Source organism: Hordeum vulgare, chromosome 3H, assembly GCF_904849725.1.
Source record: "Hordeum vulgare subsp. vulgare chromosome 3H, MorexV3_pseudomolecules_assembly, whole genome shotgun sequence".
Taxonomy (NCBI): Eukaryota; Viridiplantae; Streptophyta; class Magnoliopsida; order Poales; family Poaceae; genus Hordeum; species Hordeum vulgare.
This window is the reverse complement of record NC_058520.1, coordinates 422779872-422796960: the sequence shown is the minus strand read 5'-3', so window position 1 is coordinate 422796960 and position 17089 is coordinate 422779872.

Here is a 17089-nt window from a genome sequence, read left to right as displayed (position 1 = left end):
CGACATCCCTCTAGTCATTTAAGTGATACATGATCCATGTCAACTAACCCGTGTCCGATCATCACGTGAGACGGACTAGTCACCATGGTGAGCAACTTCATGCTGATCGTATTCAACAATATGACTCATGTTCGACCTTTCGGTCTCTTGTATTCGAGGTCATGTCTGTACATGCTAAGCTCGTCGAGTCAACCTAAGTGTTTCGCGTGTGTAAATCTGGCTTACACCCGTTGTATGCGAACGTTAGAATCTATCACACCCGATTATCACGTGGTGCTTCGAGACAACGATCCTTCACAACGGTGCACAATACGTTCTCAAAATTTTAAGAGGGATCATCTTATTATGCTACCGTCGTTCTAAGCAATACTATGAAAAACATGATAAACATCACAATGCAATCATATAGTGACATGATATGGCCATTGTCATCTTTGCTCTTTCGATCTCCATCTTCAGGCATCGCATGATCATCATCGTCACTGGCGTGACACCATAATCTCCATCATCGTGTCTCCGCGAAGTCGTCATGCCAACTACTACTATCACTACTACTATAGCTAACCGTTAGCAATGAAGTAAAAGTAGTAAGCACATGGCATTGCATCTCATACAATAAATTAAGACAACTCCTAAGGCTCCTTCCGGTTGTCATACTCATCGACATGCAAGTCATGAAACCTATTACAATAACATGATCATCTCATACATCATACATGCAACATCACAACTTTGGCCATATCACATCACATATCAAACCCTGCAAAAACAAGTTAGACGTCCTCTAATTGCTGTTGCAAGTTTTACGTGGCTGATTTGGGTTTCTAGCAAGAACGCTTTCTTACCTACGTGACAGCCACAACGATGATATGCCAAAGCTATTTACCCTTCATAAGGACCCTTTTCATCAGATCCAATCCGACTAGAGTAGGAGAGACAGACACCCGCTAGCCACCTTTATGCACGGTGTGCATGTCTGTCGGTGGAACCAGTCTCACGTAAGCGTACATGTAATGTCGGTCCCGGCTGCTTCATCCCACAATACCGCTGGAAAAGAATAAGACTAGTAGCGGCAAGCAATTGACAAATCATCGCCCACAACCTTTTGTGTTCTACTCGTGCATAGAATCTACGCATAGAAACCTGGCTCGGATGCCACTGTTGGGTAACGTAGCATAAATTCAAAAAAATTCCTACCCATATTCAGATCTTCCTATGGAGATACCAGCAACGAGAGAGGGGTGAGTGCATCTTCATACCTTTGAAGATCGCTAAGCGGAAGCGTTACTAGAACGCGGTTGATGGAGTCATACTCGCGGCGATTCAGATCGCGGTGTGATTCCGATCTAGTGCCGAACTACGGCACCTCCGCGTTCAGCAGCCCGGTGACGTCTCCCGCACCTTGATCCAGCAAGGAGGAGGGAGAAGTTGGGGAAGAACTCCAGCAGCACGACAGCGTGGTGTCGATGGAGAGACGAGGTCTCCCGGCAGGGCTTCGCCAAGCACCAGTAGAGAGGAGGAGAAAGAAGGGCAGGGTTGCGCCGAGGGAGAGGGAAAAGTGTGTCCACCAATGGCCAAAACCCCTCTCTATTTATAGAAGGAGGGGGGAGGGCTGCGCCACCCCTAGGGTTCCCTCCCTAGGGGCCGGCGGCCACCAGATGGGAGAGGGGGGGTGGCGGCCAGGGTGGGAGAGGTGTGGCGCACCACCTGGTGGGCCTAAGGCCCACCTGCGCCTAGGGTTGCCCCCTCTCCCCACCACCCGCGCCTTGGGCTGGGTGTGGGAGGCGCACCATCCCACCTAGGGGCTGGTTCCCTCCCGCACTTGGCCCATCTAGCCTCTCGGGGCTGGTGGCCCCTCCCGGTGGTCCTCCGGAACCCTTCCGGTGGTCCCGGCACTTTGCCGGTGGTGCCCGAAACATTTCCGGCGTCCAAACCCATTCATTCTATATATCAATCTTTACCTCCGGACCATTCCGGAGCTCCTCGTGACGTTTGGGATCTCATCCGGGACTCCGAACAAATTTTGGTAACCTCGTATAACAAGTCCCTATAACCCTAGCGTCATCGAACCTTAAGTGTGTAGACCCTACGGGTTCGGGAGATAGGCAGACATAACCGAGACACCTCTCCGGCCAATAAGCATCAGCGGGGTCTGGATACCCATGTTGGCTCCCACTTTCTCCACGATGATCTCATCGGATGAACCACGATGTCAAGGATTCAATCAATCCCGCATACAATTCCCTTTGTCTGTCGGTATAGAACTTGCCCGAGATTCGATCGTCGGTATACCTATACCCTGTTCAATCTCGTTACCGGTAAGTCCCTGTACTCGTTCCGTAGCACGTCATTGTGTGACTAACTCCTTAGTCACATTGAGCTCATGATGATGTTCTACCGAGTGGGCCCAGAGATACCTCTCCGTCACACGGAGTGACAAATCCCGATCTCGATTCGTGCCAACCCAACAGATACTTTCGGAGGTACCCGTAGTGCACCTTTATAGTCACCCAGTTACATTGTGACGTTTGATACACCCAAAGCACTCCTATGGTATCTGGGAGTTGCACAATCTCACGGTCGAAGGAAAAGACACTTGACATTAGAAATGCTTTAGCATACGAACAATACGATCTAGTGCTACGCATAGGATTGGGTCTTGTCCATCACATCATTCTCCCAATGATGTCATCCCGTTATCAATGACATCTAATGCCCATGACCAGGAAACCATGATCATCTATTGACTAACGAGCTAGCCAACTAGAGGCTTGCTAGGGACACATTGTGATCTATTTATTCACACATGTATTACTGTTTCCTGTTAATACAATTATAGCATGAACAATAGACGATTATCATGAACAAGGAAATATGATAATAACCATTTTATTATTGCCTCTAGGGCATATTTCCAACAACATTGCCTTTGTTGCCATCTATAACAGCCCCTGCAGTGTTTAAAAAGGGTCTTCCGAGGATGACAGCCATGGCACCGTCCTCGGGAATATCCAAGATAACAAAGTCTGTTAAGATAGTGGTGTTAGCAACCACAACAGGCACATCCTCGAAAATGCCGATAGGGAAAGCAGTTGATTTGTCGGCCATTTGCAGAGAAATTTCAGTGGGTGTCAACTTATCCAACTCAAGTCTACGATAAAGAGAGAGCGACATAACACTAACACCGGCTCCAAGGTATAGTGGGCACTCCGGGATCACCAAGTTTCTTAGGAGTTCCACCTTTGAAAGTGTAATTGGCAAGCATGGCGGAGATCTCCATATCTGGTATCTTCCGTTTATTAGTCACGATATCTTTCATGTACTTGGCATACGGAGACATCTTGAGCATATCAGTTAACCGCATCTGTAGAAAGAAGGGTCTTCTCATCTCAACGAAGTGCTCAAAGTCCTCATCATCCTTTTTCTTGGATGGCTTAGGAGGAAAGGGCATAGATCTCTGAACCCATGGCTCCCTTTCTTTACCATGCTTCCTAGCAGTGAAGTCATTCTTATCGTATTTCTAAGGTTGTGGGTTATCAGGATTAACCGAAGGTTCAATCTCCACATCCTCATCATTGCTAGGTTGAGCATTATTATGAACATCACTGTCCATATTGTCACCAGGTTCATGTTCATCACCAGATTGTGTTTCTGCATCAGACGCAGAAATATCATTAGGTTCTTCAGGTGTGACAGTATTTGGTGAACTGGCATGTAGGTTTCTATCATCCTTCTTCTTCTCCTTAGGATGACTGGGTGTATCAGCATTGATTCCTTGAGAATCTTGATCAATTCTCTTAGGATGACCTTCAGGATACAAAGGTTCCTGAGTCATTTTGCCTCCTCTAGTGATGACTCTGACAGAGTTGTCATTTAATTCATTGAGCAGGTCATTCTGAGCTTTAAGTAGTTGTTCTACCTGAGTAGTAATCGTAGAGGCATGTTTACTCAGAAGCTTCAGATCATTGACATTTCTGTCTACACAAGCACTTAAATGGCTAAGCATACGAGTACTTTGTTCCAAATGTCTGCTAACATAATCATTGAAACTCTGTTGTTTGGCAACAAAGTTGTCAAATTCATCAAAGCATAGGCTAGTAGGTTTGTCAAAAGGAATATCACTCTCATCAAACCTACGTAGAGAATTCACTTCTACTACTTGTATCGGGTTATCGAGAACATGGATCTCTTTGATAGGTGGTAGATTTTTGACATCTTCAGATCTAATGCCTTTCTCTTGCATAGATTTCTTGGCTTCTTGCATACCTTCGGGACTGAGGAATAGAATACCTCTTTTCTTCAGAGTTGGCTTAGGAGGTGGTTCGGGAATAGTCCAAGCATTATCGTTGATCAAGATGTTATTCAGTAGGGTCTCAGCTTGTTCTACAGTTCGTTCCCTAAAAACACAACCGGCACAACTATCTAGGTGGTCTCTAGAGGCATCGGTAAGTCCGTTATAGAGGATATCAAGTATCTCGTTCTTCTTAAGAGGGTGATCAGGCAAAGCATTCTGTAGCTGGACGAGCCTCCCCCAAGCTTGTGGGAGACTCTCTTCTTGGAGTTGAGCAAAGTTGTATATTTCCTGCAAGGCAGCTTGCTTCTTATGGTCAGGGAAATATTTCTCACAGAAGTAATAGACCATATCCTGGGGACTACTCACACATCCAGGAGCAAGAGAGGTGAACCGGGCTTTAGTGTCATCCTTTAGAGAGAAAGGAAACAGCTTAAGGATATAGTACTGGCGGATCTTCTCCTCATTAGTGAAAAGGGTGGCTATATCGTGTAGTTTGGCAAGATGGGCTACGACCATCTCAGACTCATAACAATGGAAAGAATCAGATTCAACTAGAGAGATTATCTCAGGATCGACAGAGAATTCATAATCCTTACCGGTGATAAAGATAGGTGAAGTGGCAAACTTCGGGTCGTATTTCATCCTAGCTTTCAGAGATTTTTCCTTCCACTTGAGAAGTAATTTCTCAGCATCATAGGCATCCTTACACGCAAGAAAATCCTCAGCTATCTCTCCCTCCATAACGTAACCCTCAGGTATATCAGGCAATTCATATCTAGGAGAGCTAGATCTAACAGGAGCAAAAGCAGGTTCTATCTCAATAGTATCGGCAGTTTCAGAAGCATCACGAGCATTGGCAGTAACTCTAGCAATATGAGCATCAAGGAATACCCCTAGTGGAACATCAGGCAAAGTAGTATCTCTAGCAGTATCAAGCATAGCATCATCAGGCAAAATAGCATCTCTAGCATCATCAGGCAAAGCAGTATCAGGCATAGTATCTCTAGCAATATCAAGCATAGCATCATCAGGCATAGTATCAAGCATAGTATCATCAGGCATAGTATCAAGCATAGTATCTCTAGCATCATCAGGCATAGCATCTCTAGCAGTATCAGGCATAGTATCAAGCATAGCATCTCTAGCAGTAGCATCATAAGCATCATCAAGCACAGGCGACATATCAAGATTTCTAGCAGGAGGTGATGTCGCAAACTTACTCATAACTCAAGGTGAATCAAGTGCAGAGCTAGATGGCAATTCCTTACCTCCCCTCGTAGTTGAGGGCAAGACTTTGGTTTTCGGATCCTTCAGATTCTTCATAGTGATCAGCAGATATAAATCCCAAGTGACTCAGAAAATATAGCAATACCTCCCCGGCAACGGCGCTAGAAAAATGCTGACTCGCACTCTCTGGCAATAGCTAGATGAATGTTGATTCTGTGACAACAAACCTTCCCTTGCAACGGCACCAGAAGAATGCTGCTAGCACTCCCCGGCAACGGCGCCAGAAAAATGCTGACTGACACTCTCTGGCAATAGCTAGATGAATGCTGATTCTGTGACAACCACCCTTCCCTTGCAACGACACCAGAAGAATGCTGCTAGCACTCCCCGGCAACGAAACTAGAAGAATGTTGTTGATGGCCCACCAGCGCATGGGTTCGCAGCAGTTTTCGAGGGTAGAGTATTCGACCCAAATTTGTTGATTCGCCAGGCAGGAGGTGAGAGAATACTCTCGAGTATTAGCAGCTGAATGTTTCAGATTCAACCACACCTGAAAGATTAGTATCTGCAAGCAAAGTAGTAACAGCAGAGTAGCGAGTAACGGTAGTGGCAAGGAACAGCAGTAGTGATAGCAGTAGCAAGTAGCAACAGTAGCAAGCGACAGTAGTAGCAACACTAGCAGCAGAGCAAGACAAGTAACAGCAGCAGCGCAAGACAAGTAACAGCAGCAGAGCAAGACAAGTAACAGTAGCAGAGCAAGACAAGTAACAGCAGCAGTAGGACAAACTCGTAGGCAATGGGTCGGTGATTTGTTTGGATGATATTCATCATGCAACAGTTATAACACGGAGAGATATGTGGCTAGCTCCCGTTCGTCAATGTGATGTAGGCACGCATTCCGTGTGTCGTCATACATGCTTAGGGAAAATAACTTGCATGACATCTATTGTCCATCCCTCCCGTGGCAGCGGGGTCCAAAAGGAAACTACGAGATATTAAGGTTCTCCTTTTAATAAAGAACCAGACCAACGCATTAGCACTTGGTGAACACATGAACTCCTCAAACTATGGTCATCACCGGGAGTGGTTCCGGTTATTGTCACTCCAGGGTTGTCGGATCATAACACATAGTAGGTAACTACAACTTGCAAGATCGGATCTAAAACACACATATATTGGTGGCAACATAATAATTTCATATCTGAAATCATGGCACTCAGGCCCTAGTGACAAACATTAAGCATGGCAAAGTAGTAGCAACATCAATCTGAGAACATAGTGGATACTAGGGCTCAATCCCCATCAAAACTAACTCGATTACATGATAGATCTCATCCTACTCATCACCGCCCAGCGAGCCTACGAATAGATTACTCACGAACGACGAAGAGCTTCATGGAATTGGAGAGGGAAGAAGGTTGATGATGACGATGGCGACGATTTCCCCTCTCCGGATCCCAAAACGGACTCCAGATCTGCCCTCCAGATGAAGAACAGGTTCTGGCGGCGCCTCCGTATCGCAAACGCGACAAAATCTTCTCTTTTTATTTTTTCTGGGACGAAAGTGAACTTATAGAGCTGAGGTTGGGGGCGGCAGAGCCGTGTGGGCCCCACAAGCTTGCCCACCGCCACCAGGGGGGTGGCGGAGGCAGGGCTTTTGGCCCACTGGCCCACCCCCTCAGGTGGATCTTCACGCAACTATTTTTCATATTTTCCAAAAATGTTCCTCGTAAATTTTTAGGACGTTTGGAGAACTTTGATTTCTGCACAAAAACAACACCAAGGTAATTCTGGTGAAAACAGCATCAGTCCAAGTTAGTTCCATTCAAATCATGCAAATTAGAGTCCAAAACAAGGGCAAAAGAGTTTGGAAAAGTAGATACGATGGAGACGTATTAGTCGGGTGGCCATTCTGTTGGTGGCGGGGATGAGTCGACGGATAGTGAGGGCGATGTGGTGGACGGGGACACTGTGTACAAGCGTGGTAGTACACGTCTCCTGGTCGTACCGGCGATCCGCGAGCAGAGGCTGGTGATTAAGCCTGAAGGGGAGAGGTAAGTGCATTTACTATTTTTTACCTTTTGCCTTCAAGTTTCTTCAAATATGTAATGCATTGACCTTGTCATACCGTAGGGGCTGGATACACCCCATTGGAGTCCGCAAGCCGAACATTGTCCTTGGTATGCTTTGTTGGACAAATTTCCCGGGGTTTTTCACATTGCCCGGCGAGGGTCAGGTTCCTACACTAGGATTTACTTGGGAGCACTACCAGGCTGCGCAGGCCCCGCCGGAGGAGATTGTAGATGGTTTCTTGTGCCACACAAGGGCCGAGATGGTGATAAACACCTTCTGGGTAAATTCTCCTTTTATACAATCTAAAATTAACAATATAGCTAATTATTGTACTAATCGGTGTTGTCTCGTTTGATATCAGACCTTCTACAGGTGTGAGGCGGGATATGAGGAGGCGACGGTCAATGTTCTCGAGGCCGAGTACAGGCGGCTATTGCAGAACTTGCGGCATGAGGCTCGTCCACAGGCTATTCGAGACTACTACACCACGTGTGGTGTTAAGAAGGAGAAGAAGGACTGCCGCAGAAAGTATCTGAAGAAGGAGCAGTACATGAAGGTAATTACCTATTCTTAAGGCCTTGTACGTAGTTTTCTTGATTTGAGTCATATAGCGCTTAAAATTCCTTTTACTAACTTATAGGTGCCCACGAGATGTTGTGCGGATAAGATGGATTGTTGGGAGGCGTTGGTGGATGAGTGGTGCACAGGCAACTAGCGAGCCGTCCACGACAATCCGCAGGAGCGGCGTGCCCAAATGGTTGGTGTGCCACACCATCAAGGCGGCACCAACTTAATTCAGTTCGGACAGAACTGGGTACGTGGTTTGCTTCCTTATTCATGCAATTAATTCTTCATGCTAGCTTGAGCCCTTTACTAATACTTTCTTCCTCTCTTTTAGGCGCATCAAAATAAGGCGGAGGTGCCAGAGTTGTACGACCTTTATGGCATGGCCCATACTACCTCGTACAAGAAGGCCAAGGCATTATATGAGTCTGACCTGGATCATCCACAGATGTTCACCAACATCTCCTCCCACCACAAGCTCATGAAATACATAGACGTGGGGAAGGCTAGGAAAGGGGAGGACTTTAACCCGAGCCAGGAACCTTAGGATCCATAGCCGGATGATATCTGGCCGCGGGAGGCCCCATGGCTTGATAGCCATTGGAGATGGGATAATATGTTGTCCACTCACTCTCCCAGAGATCAAGGTGCGCCACTCGAGCTCCTGTCCTGAGATAACACGTCGTCCACGGCCAGTCGATCTCGCCTTCGAGGTTAGTTTTACGGAATCAGAGAACTTTAATCCATTTCATTGTGTGTGTGCGTGGCCATCGATCATTACAGTGGTAACGAGGAATGGTGTTGCAGGCTGCTCTTCAGAAAGAGAGAGCGGCAAACCAGACTGCTCTTGAGAAAGAGAGAGTTGCAAACCAGGCAGCTCTTCAGGATGCTCTTGAGGAGAGCGACTGGAACACGACTCGGTTGTTGGAGGAGGAGAGGGCCTGGAATGATGCGGGTCACCTCGCCATTTACGAGCTTCTTGTGGTAAGTTCCTTTTTCACATTAGCCAAATCATGCGTGTAATATCGGTTTCATTAGTAACTAATACGTCCGACTCTTCAAAACCAAATGTGCAGTCTATGTGCGAGAAGATCGGTCAGCCCCCTCAGTCAATGCTTGTCTTTTCTGCGATTGGCACGGTGAGTTTCATTTCAATGGTCATTATAAACTAGAATTAACATTTGAGTGTCACCATGCTAACGAGACATTGTAAAATATCTTTTCTGCAGAATAACTCCCCAGCGGCATCGCACGACCCTTCTCCAGGGCAACCGTCTCCAAACACAACCGGACCGAGCAACCTTGGTCCTTCTCCTAGATGACCACGATGGTAAGTTTTCTCTAGTTCATTTATGACATAATTAGCTAATTTAGCTCCAAAATGACGTAATTAGCTAATTTAGCTCCAAAATGACGTAATTAGCTTATTTCTCATCTTTCTTCTTCTCCTTAGCTTATTTTCCCAACAAAGACATACTTAGCTAATTATCCTCCAAAATGACATAATTAGCTAATTTAGTTCCAAAATGACATAATTAGCTACTTTAGCTCCAAAATGACATAATTAGCTTAGTTAGATAAAAAACATCACAAGAACCTTTGTTAGCTCATAACTTAGCGTATCTTCCTCATAAATGACATAATAAGCTTTTCTCCTAAATGACATATCCTTTTCCTCTCCTTCTTCTTCTTCTTGTCCTGCTTCTCTTCCTCCTCCTCCTCCTCCTCCTCCTCCTCCTTCTTCTTCTTCTCCTTCTCCTCCTCTTTCTTCTCATTAGCTTATTTTCCCCAACAATGACATAATTAGCTAATTTAGCTCCAAAATGACATAATTAGCTAGTTCAGCTACAAGAAGACATACTTAGCTAATTTAGCTCCAAAATGACATAATTAGCTAATTTAGCTCTAAGAAGACATACTTAGCTAATTTAGCTCCAAGAAGAGGAGAAGAGAATAATAAATAGGAAAAATGAAAAGCAGGAAGAAGAAGAAGAAGAAGATGAAGGGAAGAAAAAAGAAGAAGAAGGAGAAGGAGAAGGAGGAGGAGAAGGAGGTCCTTCTCCTTCTTCTCCTTCTTCTTCTCATCCTTCTCCTTCTCCTTCTTCTTCTCATTCTTCTTCTCTTCTTATTTTCTTCTTTTCTTCTTATCCTCCTCCTCCTCATACTTCTCCTTCTCCTCCTCCTCCTCCTTCTTCTTCTTCTCCTTTTTCTTCTCCTTCTTCTCTTCTTTCTTCTCCTCTTTCATCTTCTACTTAGCTTATTTTTCCCAACAAAGACATAATTAGCTAATTTAGCTCCAAAATGACATAATTAGCTACTTTAGCTCCAAAATGACATAACTAGCTTATTTAGGTAAAAAAAACATCACAAGAACCTTTGTTAGCTCATAACTTGGCGTATCCTCCTCCTAAATGGCATAATAAGATTTTCCTCCTAAATGACATATCCTTTTCCTCTCCTTCTCCTTCTCCTCCTCCTCCTCTTCCTCCTCCTCCTTCTTCTTCTTATTCTCCTTCTCCTCCTCTTTCTTCTCCTCTTTCATATTCTCCTTAGCTTATATTTCCCCAACAATGACATAATTATCTAATTTAGCTCCAAAATGACATAATTAGCTAGTTTAGCTCCAAGAAGACATACTTAGCCATTTTAGCTCCAAAATGACATAATTAGCTAATTTAGCTCTAAAAATACATACTTAGCTAATTTAGCTCCAAGAAGAGGAGAAGAGGAGGAGAAGAAAGAGGAAAATGAAAAGAAGGAATAAGAAGGAGAAGAAGAAGAAGAGAAGAAAAAAGAAGAAGGAGAAGAAGAAGTAGAAGGAGGAGAAGGGGGAGAAGGAGGACTACTTCTCCTCCTTCTCCTCCTTATCCTTCTTCTTCTTCTTCTCCTTTTTATTATCCTTCTTCTATTAATCTTTTATTCTTCTTCTTCTTCTTCTTCTTCTTCTCCTCCTCCTCTTTTTCCTCCTCCTCCTCCTCCTTCTTCTTCTTCTTCTTCTTCTTCTTTTTCTTCTCCTTCTTCTTCCCTTCTTTCTTCTCCTCTTTCATCTTCTACTTATCTTCTTTTCCCCAACAAAGACATAATTAGCTAATTTAGCTTCAAAATGACATAATTAGCTACTTTAGCTCCAAAATGACATAATTAGCTTAGTTAGGTAAAAAGACATCACAAGAACCTTGGTTAGCTCATAGCTTAGAGTATCTTCCTCCTAAATGACATAATAAGCTCAAAATGGCATAAAAACCATGGTTATCTCATAAATATTATATACTTAGCTTGTTTTCCTCTAAAATGACATAATTAGCTTAGTTAGGTCAAAAAAGGCATCATAACCTTTGTTAGCTCAAAAAGGTCATATACTTAGCTTATTTTCCTCCAAAATGACATAATAAGCTCAAAAATGTCATATATTGTTCTTCTTCTTCTTCTAGCTTTCTTATTCCCATTTTTGCAGATTAGATGTACTACAAGGAAGCTGGCATTGATGGAGTGCTTTAGTTTTTGTTTTCATTTGAGTTGATGATAATGGGGAACTATATGTAGATGTATATATGGATGAACAGTGTAAAACATTGTATGTTGGTTCTTTCGATATATGGGTTGTGATTGATGAACAAACGGCATTGATGAACATTATATGTATATTATATACGTGTTTTGAACTATATATGTGTGTCGTGAACTATATCATATATGTGTTGTGAAATATATATATATATATGTGTGTGTGTGTGTGTGTGTGTGTATGTGTGTGTGTGTGTGTGTGTTGTGAAATAACATAAAACAAATAAAACAGTGACTATATGGACTCTTTGTCGTCAGCCATTAGGTAGCATACGGCAAAGAGGCCACATGGAGCTGTGCAACCTGGGGAACAGGGGGCTAGCCCATATGGTTACTTTGCCGTCTGCTGCCTCTCAAAGCAGACGACAAAGAGTGTGAGAGAGGCAGACGACAAAGAGCCTAAGAGAGGCAGACGACAAACACTTGCAAAAAGTGAGATGACAAGGAGCCTGAGAGAGGCAAACGACAAAGAGCCCGAGAGAGGCAGGCGGCAAAGAGGCTGAGAGAGGCAGACTGCAAATACTCCGTTAGCCACCTAACGGAGTAGTTGCCTGTCGGCTGTCGTGTATAGGTCTTTGTCGTCTGCTTCGGCAGGTGGCTGACGACAAAGGTCTTTTTTATCCGCTTTGTGGTAGCACATGGCAAAGAAGGTACTTTGTCATCAAAACTTATCGCAGAAATTTTGCCGACAGGTGGCTGACGGCAAAGCCTTTGCCGTCTGTGGAACACCCCTTTGCCGTCTGTTATAGACGGCAAAGAGTCTGATTCCTGTAGTGTTTGTTAAGACTTATAAACTTGGCATGATGATATCCATTGACCTATACCTCTTATGTATTTGAATCCTACATGAGTTTTGCACTACATAATTTTTACATTCAGGTCATGCATATGCTTTCCATGTTAGTCATCTTTAACATGTTCATGTCTTGCATCTAAGTGACTAACATGATATAAATGAATTTCCGTTACAGAAAGCTGCATTTTATAAGATCCATAGTAAATAATCATGGCATCATATGATTATGATATAACTATGAAAGTTGGAAAATGTTATGTCTACTTTCAATTCATGTCATTGTCATACCCACTAAATATCTGTGTCACTATGTTTTGAGACATTAAAGTATCAAAGGCAATGTTCTGCGAGATTGACACTCATTAAATTTACCAAGTTCCTGGATGTCAACAGAACTTTGCATTTTGTAAAATGCATAGTAAATCAACCATTCTTCATATCATGTTATGTAATTTTATGTAAGAAAATTTTATTTATATCATGTTAGTCACTTTTATTATGGATTCTACAAAACGCGGCTTTCCATAACATAATTTCATTTATATCATGTTAGTCACTTAGATGCAAGACATGAAAATGTTAAAGATGATTAACATGAAAACATTGACATGGCGTGGATATATATATATTATGTAGCGCAAAACTCATGCAATATGCAAATCCATAAGAGTTATAGGTCAATGGCTATCATCATGGCAAGTTTGTACGTCTTAACAAATTCGGCAGTTATACTATGATGCATTTTGTAATAGAATTTTCATCAAAAAATCATCCTAATATAGTTGAAAATGACACCATTGCGTAGAATACAGAAAAATACACAATATTCATGTAAGACACGTTTTCATCGGATGTACGAATTAAAAGTTACATCAGTTTTAATATAAGGTAGCGTGGCTCCTTTCAGTTAGGCACCACACAATGTAGTGTGATTCCTTTCTCTTAAGCGCCACACAATCAGGAGTGTGATCCTGGATGCCACGCTGGCAAGAAGTGTAACGCCCATATGCTAAGCGTTACATAGTGCAGTGTGACACCCGGCTGTCGGACATCACACAAAAAGTCAGCTGAATGAATTTTTTTAAACACAGTATAGTTTGTGAATTTGTTTCGTCCAAGGCCAATTTTATCGATTTTGCCGCATCATGCACCCAAGTCCCAACATTACTTTCAGTTGTCGGCTAGGGCCAAAGTGTGTTGTGCCCTCCCCACTCCCCGGTAGAAAATTATTTACAATAGCCTTAATTGTTAGGCCGAACTTTCAAAGATTACTCAAATTTTAAACATGATTTGTCTTCTTAGCCTCCTCAACTCTACCTTACGCTTAATAATCTTTGTCAAACTCTGCCATTGCGGCTTGCGCGGGTGATGTCGTGTACATTGACTATTTCTTTAGATTATAATATTAGAGCTCTACCTTTTGTGGATATAGAACCACTAGCAATCAGACTACTGATAGCTAGCTTTCTATCATACTAGTCTACTGCCGTTGGATTACTAATATGTGGGCCGTTCGATTGTGTACCAGGTGTGCACCCACGTTGTGGAATTTTTTCTGTTCAGATTTGCAGTAATTAAGCCTTGAGTCATAACAACTACCTTAAATCACGTTGGGTCTTTCCATGCTTCCGTCCTGTCCCAAGCTTAATTGTGCCACATCCAACGTCTAGGTTTATAAGGCTGACAGTTTACGGTTGAAGGCAAATTTATAAAGGGAAACACTTCCCATCATGCGTCTGAAGCAAGAAACTCTTCAGAACAGTCGTGTGTTGTTGGTTTGTGTTTCATCCACCCATGTGTTTTGCCAGAGAAATTCTGTTTAAACCTTCCAAATTAGACGCACGCACATTCCCATAATCACTCGCCCGTTTCTGTCTCGCCTCATTAATCGTCATGTACCTCACCTCTCAACTGACCACAGCTATCCGACAGTGCGTGCAACCCCAGTTCCACCTCATCGATGCGCCATGGCATGACCACCACTAGCACTAGCGAGTTTATTGCCTCATACGGTGGCCGGAGTACTAACAGTGGTGAGTATTTTTTTTCTCCATGATGGGTCAATGGAAGCAGAAGAGTGAGCGCACATCTGGGGTCTGGGAGCATGAACATTTCAAAGGTGATGAATAGGACTTGCCATGCGGCCGTGTTTCTTGTGCACCCAGGGTAGCAACTTCCTCCCCCGCCAATGACGTTGATGGTCCTTCCTCTGGATGATGGCGTGGCCTGCCAGGACTGGGTGGCCCGGCCTCCTGCACCAGCGACTCAATTCACGCTCACTTCTCTGATAGTGTCAGGACGCATCCGGTAGCAATTTTTGAAGCAACACTAATGAACCTGCCATCCATCGTCATTCAGGTGAACCACGTCGTCAATTTTGGCCACACGGCACATAAGACATGTTATTCTTGTTGTGCACAAGCAAAATGCAATTCCATTGGAAGCAAATTGTATCTTTGTTGAAGCAAATTCTAACATTTTTGGAAGCAATTTAAATATATTTTGAAGCAGTTCAATATTACACGAAGACCGTCCTATAGCTGTTCGGAGCACAATGGTAATACTAGATGTGGATTTTTACTGATCAAAATAATTTGTAGTGGAAGCAATGTTACTAGCAGCCTGACGTGGAATATTTTTGGATAGGAAATACAAATAAGTTGCACTCAAAGCAGTTGGAAACAATGTTCTTTTAGAAATGGATCCCTATTTTGTCTAAGCATATGTAATCGTAAAAGTGAAAAAAATATATATTAATTGTTGGAAACAAAATTGTATTTCATTCCAAGCAATTCATTACTGGCCGAAAACAATAATTTGATGTTATGGAAACAAAATATGTCATTATACTACAAGGCAAAAGGTGATGTCAAACTGAAGCAAATTTCAGTCATAGTTGAAGCAAATTCTTATACTATGGAAACATTGTTTTCTCGTGTTGAAATTTTTTCTATAGATTCATAAAATTAAATCGAAGCAAACTCCAGTCGAGTTGGAAGCAAAATCTGCTACATTAGAAACATAAACGAACAGTTAAAAAAAGTATTCTCCAACCCAATTTATCCTAATGGAAAAAAAACACGAAGAGTGATCCCACTTAATTCACGGAGGCAGTTATTACAAATTAAAGAAGGAAAACCTTACATGGCAAATATAACTACCTAGGTCCACCTTACCACAAGCCGTTATATTCATGCATCAAATGCACCGGTACTCACTAATCCAATGGCAAACAGCTGGTCTGATGGATGGCAAGGCATCAGACGCCTGATGCCTAATGCTTCCCATTTATAAACTGAAGGAAGCAACATTTTTTGTTTCCAATGTTATTAAGTTTTGCTTCTAATGGAGTTGTTGCTTTGAAATGTAGCCACGTGTTGGAAGCAATTACCCGCAAAAAAAATTGCTTCACACAAAAATAAGAATATTCTTGCAATCATGGATGGAGTGTTTTACCCATAGAAACACCATTTTTTAGGAAATAACCTGTGATAATTGCTTCCAATACTTGGCTACATCTAATTATGAGCCATGCAGTTCGATTCCATATGATAAAAATTGTTTTCAATTGTTGCAATTTAATTTTGCTTCCTGCCTAAAATATTTTGTTTCCCTTGGCTAACTAGATTGCTTCAAGATATCTTTATCTCGTTTCCAACATAGAGGAAGAAATATATTTGCTTAGAGAGAAAATAATCAGCTTTCAAAGATAATTGTGTTTGCTTCCCAAGTTACGAAAGCTATTTGCTTAGATCTACATTGCGTCCAAACCACAGTATCATTCAATATCGAAGAAAACATTGTTCCTTTTTTGCTTCCAACAAAAGTAATACTATTTCCTTCATCTGATATTAGCATTTGCTTCTGTATACAAGAATTGTCTCAGGGTTAGCTTCGTCCCGACACAATGCTACCGCGATGGCGCATGCGAGAGGGGGACATGCCAGACGGACAATAGAAGCATCCATTGGCACGACCCATGATTAAACATACAGGCCGTTGGCCGTCGTCTAGGCGGCAGAGCGTGGAAACGGCGGCCAACAGAGAAGGGGAGATGTCTTTGAGATTTAGGGGCTCCGTGTGAAGTGATCTTCACCGCTGATAAGGAGCGCCATGGATGGTCGTCGGCGAGGCAGCATGCTAAGAAAGATGAAGCATGGTGATACAGATGATGGGAGCGGTGCGGTTGATGTGAGCTGGGTGGAGGTACGTGTAAGGAAAGAGAGAAGAATGAGTTTTGGAAGAGCATCCTCGGGCCATTGATCAGGGGAGGAGATTACGCGGCAGATGCGGGTGATTAGCAACTGATTGACGTGATTTGTTTTTTCCAAAAACAAGAGATGGGATAAGAACTATCCTCACAATGAGATTCGGACGGAATCGGTGGTAGTCAATTGGTCTGATGCATTACCTCTGATCACACTACAGACTACAAGAATTTCCCTATAAATAAATACTAATGGATTTTCCTGTGTGTGGTTACTTGAAATAGTGGAATGACTATTTGGTACAAACCCAAACCCAAATCCAATCGATTTCTTGCACGGGTAGAAAACCGCTTCATTCGCTCG